Raw genomic sequence first — 13,986 nt, 5'->3', positions numbered from 1 at the left:
CCGTGATGTGTATGCCAAGGAACTTGAAACTTACTACCCTCTCCACTACTGTCCTGTCGATGTGGATAGGGAGGTGCTCCCTCTGCTGTTTCCTGAAGTCCACAATCATCTCCTTAGTTTTGTTGACGTTGAGTGTGAGGTTATTTTCCTGACACCACACTCCGAGGGCCCTCACCTCCTCCCTGTAGGCCGTCTCGTCGTTGTTGGTAATCAAGCCTACCACTGTAGTGTCGTCCGCAAACTTGATGATTGAGTTGGAGGCGTGCATGGCCACGCAGTCGTGGGTGAACAGGGAGTACAGGAGAGGGCTCAGAACGCACCCATGTGGGGCCCCAGTGTTGAGGATCAGCGGGGTGGAGATGCTGTTACCTTCCCTCACACCACCTGGGGGTGGCCCATCAGGAAGTCCAGGATCCAGTTGCATAGGGTGAGGTTCAGACCCAGGGTCTCAAGCTTGATGACGAGTTTGGAGGGTACTATGGTGTTAAATGCTGAGCTGTAGTCGATGAACAGCATTCTCACATAGGTATTCCTCTTGTCCAGATGGGTTAGGGCAGTGTGCAGTGTGGTTGCGATTGCGTCGTCTGTGGACCTATTGGGGCGGTATGCAAATTGGAGTGGGTCTAGGGTGTCAGGTAGGGTGGAGGTGATATGGTCCCACTAAACAGAGAACATCCCTGGTCATCCCTACTGCCTCTGATCTGGAGGACTCACTAAACAGAGAACATCCCTGGTAATCTTTACTGCCTCTGATCTGGAGGACTCACTAAACAGAGAACATCCCTGGTCATCCCTTCTGCCTCTGATCTGGAGGACTCACTAAACAGAGAACATCCCTGGTCATCCCTACTGCCTCTGATCTGGAGGACTCCCTAAACAGAGAACATCTCTGGTCATTCCTACTGTCTCTGATCTGGAGGACTCACTAAACAGAGAACATCCCTGGTCAGCTTTACTGCCTCTGATCTGGAGGACTCACTAAACAGAGAACATCCCTGGTCCTCCCTACTGCCTCTGATCTGGAGGACTCACTAAACAGAGAACATCCCTTGCCATCCCTACTGCCTCTGATCTGGCAGACTCACTAAGCAGAGAACATCCCTGGTCCTCCCTACTGCCTCTGATCTGGAGGAGTCACTAAACAGAGAACATCCCTGGTCCTCCCTACTGCCTCTGATCTGGAGGACTCACTAAACACACATGCTTTGTTTGTAAATTGTGTCTGAGTGTTGGAGTGTGCTTTACGTAAATAAAAACATTTGAAATTATGTGTACTTTCACTTTTGATACTTAAGTATATTTTAGCAATTACATTTACTTTTGATACTTAAGTATATTTAAAACCAAATACTTTGAGACTTTTACTCAAGTGATATTTTACCGGGCGACTTTCACTTTTACTTGAGTCATTTTCTATTAAGGTATCTTTACTTTTACTACAGTATGACAATTGGGTACTTTTTCTGTCCTAATATGGTCAAGGCAGTGATGATTAGAAGACTTCCTGTGATGATGTAATGTCATCTCTGACCTTCCCAGGGAAACTATTTCTGTCTTTGACATGACTACCAAAGTCTGTGGCCAAGCAGAAAACAGCAGATGCTCTCTTCATAGGGAGGCAATACAGGGATTTGTTAAATGGATCCTCCTTCTGTTGCTGTTTTGTGCGGGAGTGCTTCCCAAGCTACTTTTGATCAGAGAATGGGCACCTTATGCCCTATATAGTACACTACTTTTTGACCAGAGAATGTGCACCCTATGCCCTACATAGTACACTACTTTTTGACCAGAGAATGGGCACCCTATGCCCCATATAGTACACTACTTTTTGACCAGAGCCCTATTGAAGCCCTATGGAAGCCTAAATAAGTGCACTATATAGGGAATGGGGTGCTATTTGGGACTGCACGATTGGTTTAATGGCTAAAGGCAGAGTGTAAGGCACACAGCCAGCTCTCTCTATTTGGCTTGATGTTGAAATGGCAAGCAAACCTGATTACCAGGCAAAACCTAAACTGGTCACTGCTGTACTGTACGCCTGCTATAAGTAATCACAGTAGCCTGGGTACCAGGTAAGACTACAAGCAACAAGGAATGCCAAAATAATTGTTTGTTGAAAATAAAAAGTGAAAGAGGCAAAAAATCATTTGTTGGCTGCCTCTGATTGTACCCAGGATTGTACATGTACTGTACCTCTGATTGTACCCATGTACTGTACCTCTGATTGTACCCATGTACTGTACCTCTGATTGTATCCATGTACTGTAACTCTGATTGTCTCCATGTACTGTAACTCTGATTGTATCCATGTACTGGAACTCTAACTCTGATTGTACCCATGTACTGTACCTCTGATTGTACCCAGGATTGTACATGTACTGTACCTCTGATTGTGCCCATGTACTGGAACTAGTACAAAATACTTGACATTATGTTTTCTTGGTTTTAAAACTGTATTTTTATGTCCAGTTCAATTTGCATTGCTAACATCAGTATGCAAGTAGCAGTAGCTAGCTACCAGCCAGCAGTGCTACCAGCCAGCAGTGCTACCAACCAGCAGTGCTACCAGCCAGCAGTGCTACCAGCCAGTAGTGCTACCAACCAGCCAGCAGTGCTACCAGCCAGCAGTGCTACCAGCCAGTAGTGCTACCAGCCAGCAGTGCTACCAACCAGCCAGTAGTGCTACCAGCCAGCAGTGCTACCAACCAGCAGTGCTACCAGCCAGCAGTGCTACCAGCCAGCAGTGCTACCAGCCAGCAGTGCTACCAGCCAGCAGTGCTACCAACCAGCCAGTAGTGCTACCAGCCAGCAGTGCTACCAACCAGCCAGTAGTGCTACCAGCCAGCAGTGCTACCAACCAGCAGTGCTACCAGCCAGCAGTGCTACCAGCCAGCAGTGCTACCAGCCAGCAGTGCTACCAACCAGCAGTGCTACCAGCCAGCAGTGCTACCAGCCAGCAATGCTACCAGCCAGCAGTGCTACCAACCAGCAGTGCTACCAGCCAGCAGTGCTACCAGCCAGCAATGCTACCAGCCAGCAGTGCTACCAGCCAGCAGTGCTACCAGCCAGTAGTGCTACCAACCAGCCAGCAGTGCTACCAGCCAGCAGTGCTACCAGCCAGCAATGCTACCAGCCAGCAGTGCTACCAGCCAGCAGTGCTACCAGCCAGCAATGCTACTAGCCAGCAGTGCTACCAACCAGCAGTGCTACCAGCCAGCAGTGCTACCAGCCAGCAGTGCTACCAGCCAGTAGTGCTACCAGCCAGCAGTGCTACCAGCCAGCAGTGCTACCAGCCAGCAGTGCTACCAGCCAGCAGTGCTACCAGCCAGCTCCAGTGTGCAGTTTTCGCCCCCTACGTTACTGAACATGTTGTTGACTTTTTGTTGTTGTTGAAAACCCTCTTTCGTTCTCTGGGGAACACGGAAAAGGTTCCGAGTTAAAACGGAGGTGTCGACCTCTACCTGAGATCAGTTTCACGAAGAAGGGTGAAAAGGTGAGGGATTTTAATACCAACTGGTATCAAAAGTATAACGTTAGTTGGTTGACAGGAAGTCTTACATCAAACCGGCTGTATTGCTGGCCTCGCCTGTTTTTGGGGGGAGAAAGAGGGGTACAGTGACCTAAAGAACATTGATTGTTCAGCTAAACGCAAGGAGTGTATAAACGCCACATCAGATTCAAGCTTCTGGGAGAGGGGGGGGAGCCGCATCGATCATGATTAAGATCTGCTTATTCAAACTGCGCAACGCAACGAAAAAGTAAGAAGAAACAGGGATAGTCACAAGCGGTTTATCAACACCACTGGGGGTGAAAGTCTACTTTCTACTGTCTTTTTCTGGGATGTCCAAATCAATTCAATAGTTGTTTCCATCGCATCATCCATTAAAGTTAGATTGAAGAGAGATTTCCACTTTTTATTCAGAAATTATGGTAACATATACTCACTACCGGACAAAACACAAGCCGTTGTTGTCTCTGGGTAGAATAAATCTGGTATAAATATCATTTATATGAACAAATATAAGGTACTGTAGCTGCAATTTGACAGGGTTTTCACCCCTCCAGGGCTAGGAGTTTTTTTCCCCCAGTTTTTTTTAAAACCATGTGACCTGATTAGGAAAAAACTGGTCCCATCATGGCCCTTTAAAACGTTTTTACAACTGATTGATCACTGTCATACCTAACAGGGTCCAGAGTTTTCCTGGTTAGGTTTAACAGATATGGAAAAACTATGGGGCCCCAGGGGGTAAACATTGCCCCACCACTCTGGGACCTATGGTGCCACCAGTCTGACCACTCTGGGACCTGTGGTGCCACCAGTCTGACCACTCTGGGACCTATAGTGCCACCAGTCTGACGACTCTGGGACCTATAGTGTCACCAGTCTGACTGCTCTGGGACCTATGGTGCCACGAGTTTGACCACTCTGGGACCCATAGTGCTACCAGTCTGACCATCTGGGACCTATGGTACCACCTGTCTGACCACTCTGGGACCCATAGTGCCACAAGTCTGACCACTCTAGGACCTGACACCAGTCTGACTACTCTGGGACCTATAGTGCCACCAGTCTGACCACTCTGGGACCTAAGGTGCCACCAGTCTGACCACTCTGGGACCTGCCACCAGTCTGACCACTCTGGGACCTATAGTGCCACCAGTCTGACCACTCTGGGACCTATAGTGCCACCAGTCTGACCGCTCTGGGACCTATAGTGTCACCAGTCTGACCACTCTGGGACCTATGGTGTCACCAGTCTGACCACTCTGGGCCCTAGAGTGCCACCAGTCTGACCACTCTGGGACCTGCCACCAGTCTGACCACTCTGGGACCTATAGTGCCACCAGTCTGACCACTCTGAGGCCTATTGTGCCACCAGTCTGACCCCTCTGGGACCTATGGTGCCACCTGTCTGACCACTCTGGGACCTGCCACCAGTCTGACCACTCTGGGGCCTATAGTGACACCAGTCTGACCACTCTGAGACCTATAGTGTCACCAGTCTGACCACTCTGGGACCTGCCACCAGTCTGACCACTCTGGGACCTATGGTGCCTCCAGTCTGACCACTCTGGGACCTATGGTGCCACCAGTCTGACCACGCTTGGACCTGCCACCCGTCTGACCACTCTGGGACATATGGTGCCACCAGACTGACCACGCTGAGACCTGCCACCAGTCTGACCACTCTGAAACCTACGGTGCCACCAGTCTGACCACTCTAGGACCTGCCACCAGTCTGACCACTCTGGGACCTAAGATGCCACCAGTCTGACCACTCTGGGACCTGCCACCAGTCTGACCACTCTGGGACCTATGGTGCCACCAGTCTGACCGCTCTGGGACCTGACACCAGTCTGACCACTCTGGGACCTATAGTGCCACCAGTCTGACCACTCTGGGACCTAAGGTGCCATCTGTCTGACATCTCTGGGACCTATGGTGCCACCAGTCTGACCACTCTGCGACCCATAGTGCCACCAGTCTGACCACTCTGGGACCTATAGTGCCACCAGTCTGACCGCTCTGGGACCTATAGTGTCACCAGTCTGACCACTCTGGGACCTACGGTGCCACCAGTCTGACCACTCTGCGACCTGCCACCAGTCTGACCACTCTGGGACCTATAATGCCACCAGTCTGACCACTCTGGGACCTGCCACCAGTCTGACCCCTCTGGGATATATGGTGCCACCAGTCTGACCACTCTGGGACCTGCCACCAGTCTGACCACTCTGGGACCTATGGTGCCACCAGTCTGACCACGCTGGGATCTGCCACCAGTCTGACCACTCTGGGACCTGTGGTGCCACCAGTCTGACCACTCTGGGACCTGCCACCAGTCTGACCACTCTGGGACCTGCCACCAGTCTGACCATTCTGGGACCTATAGTGCCACCAGTCTGACCACTCTGGGACCTGCCACCAGTCTGACCACTCTGGGACCTATGGTGCCACCAGTCTGACCACTCTGGGACCTGCCACCAGTCTGACCACTCTGGGACCTATAGTGCCACCAGTCTGGCCACTCTGGGACCTGCCACCAGTCTGACCCCTCTGGGACCTATTGTGCCACCAGTCTGACCACTCTGGGACCTGCCACCAGTCTGACCACTCTGGGACCTATGGTGCCACCAGTCTGACCACGCTGGGACCTGCCACCAGTCTGACCACTCTGGGACCTGTGGTGCCACCAGTCTGACCACTCTGGGACCTAAGGTGCCATCTGTCTGACATCTCTGGGACCTATGGTGCCACCAGTCTGACCACTCTGGGACCTAAGGTGCCACCAGTCTGACCACTCTGGGGCCTATAGTGCCACCAGTCTGACCACTCTGGGACCTGCCACCAGTCTGACCACTCTGGGACCTATAGTGCCACCAGTCTGACCACTCTGGGACCTGCCACCAGTCTGACCACTCTGGGACCTATAGTGCCACCAGTCTGACCACTCTGGGACCTGCCACCAGTCTGACCCCTCTGGGACCTATGGTGCCACCAGTCTGACCACTCTGGGACCTGCCACCAGTCTGACCACTCTGGGACCTGCCACCAGTCTGACCACTCTGGGACCTATAGTGCCACCAGTCTGACCACTCTGGGACCTGCCACCAGTCTGACCCGTCTGGGACCTTTGGTGCCACCAGTCTGACCACTCTGGGACCTATGGTGCCACCAGTCTGACCACGATGGGACCTGCCACCAGTCTGACCACTCTGGGACCTGCCACCAGTCTGACCACTCTGGGACCTATAGTGCCACCAGTCTGACCACTCTGAGACCTATAGTGCCACCAGTCTGACCACTCTGGGACTTATAGTTCCACCAGTCTGACCACTCTGGGACCTGCCACCAGTCTGACCACTCTGGGACCTATAGTGCCACCAGTCTGACCACTCTGGGACCTATAGTGCCACCAGTCTGACCACTCTGGGACCTGCCACCAGTCTGACCACTCTGGGACCTATGGTGCCTCCAGTCTGACCACTCTGGGTCCTATGGTGTGACCAGTCTGACCACTCTGGGACCTGCCACCAGTCTGACCACTCTGGGACCTATGGTGCCACCAGTCTGACCACGCTGGGACCTGCCACCAGTCTGACAACTCTGGGACCTAAGGTGCAACCTGTCTGACCACTCTGGGACCTATGGTGCCACCAGTCTGACCACTCTGGGACCCATAGTGCCACCAGTCTGACCACTCTGTGACCTGCCACCAGTCTGACCACTCTGGGACCCATAGTGCCACCAGTCTGACCACTCTGGGACCTGCCACCAGTCTGACCACTCTTGGACCTGCCACCAGTCTGATCACTCTGGGACCTATAGTGCCACCAGTCTGACCAGTCTGGTACCTATAGTGCCACCAGTCTGACTGCTCTGGGACCTATGGTGCCACCATTTTGACCACTCTGGGACCTATAGTGCCACCAGTCTGACCACTCTGGGACGTATAGTGCCACCAGTCTGACCACTCTGGGACCTGCCACCAGTCTGACCACTCTGGGACCTATGGTGCCACCACTCTGACCACGCTGGGACTTGCCACCAGTCTGACCACTCTGAGACATGTGGTGCCACCGGTCTGACCACTCTGGGACCTATGGTGCCACCAGTCTGACCCCTCTGGGACCTATGGTGCCACCAGTCTGCTTGCAGTTGTCAGTTATCATCAGTTATGTGGATGATCGGGCTTTATTCAGGAACGTTTCTTGGGCTACTTTGATCTGTCAAGTGGGCGTGATACGCAGTCTGTGTTTGACATGATGGAGAAACACGTTGTCTCTCCAAGCACTGTGAGTACACCTATCCATTTACTGTATGTAGAGTCAATCACATACTCAAACACAATCACGTTATTACACATCAGTGATTTTACTCCTTGGTTGGACTAACTCATTCTTAGCTCTGTTGTCTAACTGTGTAGTGCGTTGTGTTATTGTTTTTTTTATCTTCCAAATCCTGTCCTGCACTGAAGTCAAGGCTCTGAACACCTCAACTCATGCCTCATACCCTCATTCAGTCACTGCTGTGATCTCTTCCCAACGCTGTGTAAGTAGCCCTCTCATTCCCATTCCCCATAATATTGTACTATAAACTAAATCATTACTCTGACGATTTTTGAAACACACTTTGACGTCGCCATGCATACCGATGCCGATATCATGGGTCCAGTGGCCAGACGGAAGCCACTTCTCAGTAAAAGGCACATGACAGCACACTTGGAGTTTGCCAAAAAGGCACCCAAAGGACTCTCAGATCATCAGAAACAAGATTCTCTGGTCTGATGAAACCAAGATTTTACTTTTTTGCCTGAATGCAAAGTGTCACGTCTGGAGGAAACCTGGCACAATCCCTACGGTGAAGCATGGTGGTGGCAACATAATGCTGTGGGGATGTTTTTCAGCGGCAGTTTCTGGGAGACTAGTCAGGATCAAGCGAAAGATGAACGGAGCAAAGTACAGAGAGATCCTTGATGGAAACTTGCTCCAGAGCACTCAGGACCTTAGACTGGGGCAGAGGTTCACCTTCAAACAAGACAACGACTCTAAGCACACAGCCAAGACAACGCAGGAGTGGCTTCGTGACAAGTCTCTGAATGTCCTTGAGTGGACCAACCAGAGCGTGGACTTGAACCCGATCTAACATCTCTGGAGAGACCTGAAAATAGCTGTGCAGCAACGCTCCCCATCCAACCTGGCGGGGCTTGAGAGGATATGCAGAGAAGAATGGGAGAAACTCCCCAAATACAGGTGTGCCAAGCTTGTAGCGTCATACCCAAGAAGACTTGAGGCTGTAATCGCTGCCAAAGGTGCTTCAACAAAGTACTGAGTAAAGGGTCTGAATACTTATGTAAATGTGATATTTCCAGGGGGGTTCTTTAAATATCAATTTGCTAAAAAGTCCCCAAAACGTTTTTTCTTTGTCATTATGGGGTATTGTGATGTCATTATGGGGTATTGTGATGTCATTATGGGGTATTGTGATGTCATTATGGGGTATTGTGTGTAGATTGACGAGGGGGAAAAAAACAATTTAATCAATTTTAGAATGTGGCTGTAACGCAACAAAATGTGGAAATAGTCAAGGGGTCAGAATACTTTCCGAATGCTCTATCTACTCTTACAATCAGCAAAAAAAAGACTGTCCTAATATGGTCAAGGCAGTGATGAGTAGAAGACTTCCTGTGATGATGTAATATCATCTCTGACCTTCCCAGCGAAACTATTTCTGTCAGCAGAAAACAGCAGATGCTCTCTTCATAGGAAGGCAAAACAGGGATTTGTTGAATGGGTCATCCTTCTGATGCTGTTTTGGTCAAGGGTGCTTCCAAAATGGCACCCTATGCCCTATATAGTGCACTACTTTTGACCAGAGCCCTATGGAAGCCTAAACTGGTCACTACTGTACTGTATATGCCTGCTATGGTAATCTGGTTCACAGCCACCTCTGCCCACAATAGCCTGGGTACCAGGTAGGATTAAAAGCGACAAGGAAAATTAAAAGTGAATGGGTGGAATAATGTGATCAAGGCAAAAAAGCATTTGTTGGCTACCTCTGATTGTACCCATGTACTGGAACTCTGATTGTACCCATGTACTGGAACTCTGATTGTACCCATGTACTGGAACTCTGATTGTACCCATGTACTGGAACTCTGATTGTACCCATGTACTGGAACTCTGATTGTACCCATGTACTGATTGTACCCATGTACTGGAACTCTGATTGTACCCATGTACTGGAACTCTGATTGTACCCATGTACCCATGTACTGGAACTCTGATTGTACCCATGTACTGGAACTCTGATTGTACCCATGTACTGGAACTCTGATTGTACCCATGTACTGGAACTCTGATTGTACCCATGTACTGGAACTCTGATTGTACCCATGTACTGGAACTCTGATTGTACCCATGTACTGTACCTCTGATTGTACCCATGTACTGGAACTCTGATTGTACCCATGTACTGGAACTCTGATTGTATCCATGTACTGGAACTCTGATTGTACCCATGTACTGGAACTCTGATTGTACCCATGTACTGGAACTCTGATTGCATCCATGTACTGGAACTCTGATTATACCCATGTACTGGAACTCTGATTGTACCCATGTACTGTACTTCTGATTGTATCCATGTACTGTAACTAGTACACAAGACGTAACATTTCCTTTACATTACGAGTTCAGAAAAAGCTCTATTTAATCTCTTCGTACCGTTTAAAGCACATAACATACCAGACAGAATATTACAACTCATAAACTGTATATCCAATGTTGTTTTACTTCAGATTAGGATTCCAAAATCTTCCAAACTAAGATTTCTGGGAAACCTGAACATTTTTGGGGGGAGGGGGGAGTTACTGGAACGTTTCAGCGTTAGTTGTGATGCAGTGGCACAGGTTGGGTATGATGACACCTCAGAAAAGGGTCTGTTGGATAGCTAGAAGAGCAGAGTAGGACCTGGGCCTGGCGTCAGTGGTCCTGTGGTGAAACCACCTGTCCTAGTGTAGGACTTGTCACATGCCTTGTTTCGTCACAATGCTGTTGTTTCTGGTGCATTTCAGACCTGGTTTTGTACTAATCTCTTGTTGATATAGATTATTCATACATACATATATATATATCTATATATATAGATTATGTAGTTTGCTGGATATTTGCTGGGTTCTGTGTTGTCAAGATTAGGCACAAATCTAGTCAAATAAGTTAAATATGGTCGTACTTGGTGAATGACCATTGAGAGCAACTTAAAGTTTAAGAAAAAATATGCACAAAAAAATTAATACCTGGGGAGTTTAAAATAAACATGTTTTTATTTTATTTTAAATTGAAATTGATTAGACGATCAGAAATCAATGATTGCCTAGCCACAGTGATAATCATTCATAGTGATGGAGCAGAATTATACATAAAATGTACACTACACGAGTGCAATGTCATTAACAATAGATTCAATTCATTAACATTTCTGCGCTACAACAGAGTAAACATACAGTACGTAGAAGTGTTTATTGTTCCACAGTGAAACTGACACCAGTGGGTCACTACCAGCTTCGCTTCTTCCCCTGTCCACCGTCTCTTTTCTCGGACCAGAGGTACGTACCAACCGGTAGTCCTATAGCCAAGGATCCGATTCGATAGCAGCGTTGGTGACGTTTTTAAGCTAGCTGTGGAGTGAGCTTCGTTCTTGTCTCCGTTACAACAGCCGACGGTCTGTTTCTGTCTGTGCAAGAGGAACAGTGGTGGAAAAATACTTTAAAGTACTACTTAAGTCGTTTTTTTGGTAGTATCTGTATTTTTTACTTTACTATTTATATTTCTGGCGATTTTTACTTCACTACATTGCTTATGAAAATAATGTAAACTTTCTTTTTTTTTTTTTTACCCCTTTTTCTCCCCAATTTCGTGGTATCCAATTGTTGTAGTAGCTACTATCTTGTCTCATCGCTACAACTCCCGTACGGGCTCGGGAGAGACGAAGGTTGAATGTCATGCATCCTCCGATACACAACCTCTGCTTCTTAACACAGCGTGCATCCAACCCGGAAGCCAGCCGCACCAATGTGTCGGAGGCTACACCGTGCACCTGGCAACCTTGGCTAGCGCACTGCGCCCGGCCCACCACTGATGCACGATGAGACAAGGAGATCCCTACCTAACCCGGACGACGCTAGGCCAATTGTGCGTCGCCCCACGGACCTCCCGGTCACGGCCGGTTACAACAGAGCCTGGGCGCTGCAGTACAGCGCCCTTAACCACTGCGCCACCCGGGAGGCAATAATGTAAACTTTCCCCTGACACTCAAAAGTACTAGCAGGACAGGAAAATGGTCCAATTCACACTTATCAAGAGAACATCCCTGGTCATCTTTACTGCCTCTGATCTGGCGGACTCACTAAACACAAATGCTTCATTTGTAAATGATGTCTGAGTGTCGGAGTGGGCCCCTGGCTATCTGTAATGATGTCTGAGTGTCAGAGTGGGCCCCTGGCTATCTGTAATGATGTCTGAGTGTCGGAGTGGGCCCCTGATTATCTGTAATGATGTCTGAGTGTCGGAGTGGGCCCCTGGCTATCTGTAATGATGTCTGAGTGTTGGAGTGGGCCCCTGGCTATCTGTAAATGATGTCTGAGTGTCGGAGTGGGCCCCTGGCTATCTGTAATGATATCTGAGTGTCGGAGTGGGCCCTTGGCTATCTGTAATGATGTCTGAGTGTCGGAGTGGGCCCCTGGCTATCTGTAATGATGTCTGAGTGTCGGAGTGGGCCCCTGGCTATCTGTAATGATATCTGAGTGTCGGAGTGGGCCCTTGGCTATCTGTAATGATGTCTGAGTGTCGGAGTGGGCCCCTGGCTATCTGTAATGATGTCTGAGTGTCGGAGTGGGCCCCTGGCTATCTGTAAATGATGTCTGAGTGTCGGAGTGGGCCCCTGGCTATCTGTAAATGATGTCTGAGTGTCGGAGTGGGCCCCTGGCTATCTGTAATGATGTCTGAGTGTCGGAGTGGGCCCCTGGCTATCTGTAAATTATGTCGGAGTGGGCCCCTGGCTATCTGTAAATGATGTCTGAGTGTCGGATTGGGCCCCTGGCTATCTGTAAATGATGTCTGAGTGTCGGATTGGGCCCCTGGCTATCTGTAAATGATGTCTGAGTGTCGGAGTGGGCCCCTGGCTATCTGTAATGATGTCTGAGTGTCGGAGTGGGCCCCTGGCTATCTGTAAATGATGTCTGAGTGTCGGAGTGGGCCCCTGGCTATCTGTAATGATGTCTGAGTGTCGGAGTGGGCCCCTGGCTATCTGTAAATTATGTCGGAGTGGGCCCCTGGCTATCTGTAAATGATGTCTGAGTGTCGGATTGGGCCCCTGGCTATCTGTAAATGATGTCTGAGTGTCGGAGTGGGCCCCTGGCTATCTGTAATGATGTCTGAGTGTCGGAGTGGGCCCCTGGCTATTAAGGTATCTTTACTTTTCCTCGAGTATGACAATTTTGTACTTTTTCCACCACTGAAGAGGACTGCAGTGATTTTACCTAAACAGCCTGAGATTACAAGATGGCTGGTCTTTAATCATAGCACCTCTTCTCCAGTCTTTACAGTGAGAGCAGACACCTCTTCTCCAGTCTTTACAGTGAGAGCAGAACCCTCTTCTCCAGTCTTTACAGTGAGAGCAGAACCCTCTTCTCCAGTCTTTACAGTGAGAGCAGACACCTCTTCTCCAGTCTTTACAGTGAGAGCAGACACCTCTTCTCCAGTCTTTACAGTGAGAGCAGACACCTCTTCTCCAGTCTTTACAGTGAGAGCATCAACCTCTTCTCCAGTCTTTACAGTGAGAGCAGAAACCTCTTCTTCTCCAGTCTTTACAGTGAGAGCAGACACCTCTTCTCCAGTCTTTACAGTGAGACCAGACACCTCTTCTCCAGTCTTTACAGTGAGAGCAGAACCCTCTTCTCCAGTCTTTACAGTGAGAGCAGACACCTCTTCTCCAGTCTTTACAGTGAGAGCAGACACTTATTCTCCAGTCTTTACAGTGAGAGCAGACACCTCTTCTCCAGTCTTTACAGTGAGAGCAGACACTTCTTCTCCAGTCTTTACAGTGAGAGCAGGCACCTCTTCTCCAGTCTTTACAGTGAGAGCAGAAACCTATTCTCCAGTCTTTACAGTGAGAGCAGAAACTTCTTCTCCAGTCTTTACAGTGAGAGCAGACACCTCTTCTCCAGTCTTTACAGTGAGAGCAGAACCCTCTTCTCCAGTCTTTACAGTGAGAGCAGACACCTCTTCTCCAGTCTTTACAGTGAGAGCAGAACCCTCTTCTCCAGTCTTTACAGTGAGAGCAGGCACCTCTTCTCCAGTCTTTACAGTGCAAGCAGAACCCTCTTCTCCAGTCTTTACAGTGAGAGCAGAAACCTCTTCTCCAGTCTTTACAGTGAGAGCAGAAACCTCTTCTCCAGTCTTTACAGTGAGAGCAGAAACCTCTTC

Source organism: Oncorhynchus clarkii, chromosome 25 (genome assembly GCF_045791955.1).
Source record: "Oncorhynchus clarkii lewisi isolate Uvic-CL-2024 chromosome 25, UVic_Ocla_1.0, whole genome shotgun sequence".
Taxonomy (NCBI): domain Eukaryota; kingdom Metazoa; phylum Chordata; class Actinopteri; order Salmoniformes; family Salmonidae; genus Oncorhynchus; species Oncorhynchus clarkii.
The sequence above is the reverse complement of the archived record's forward strand: the minus strand, read 5'-3'. Positions refer to the sequence as shown.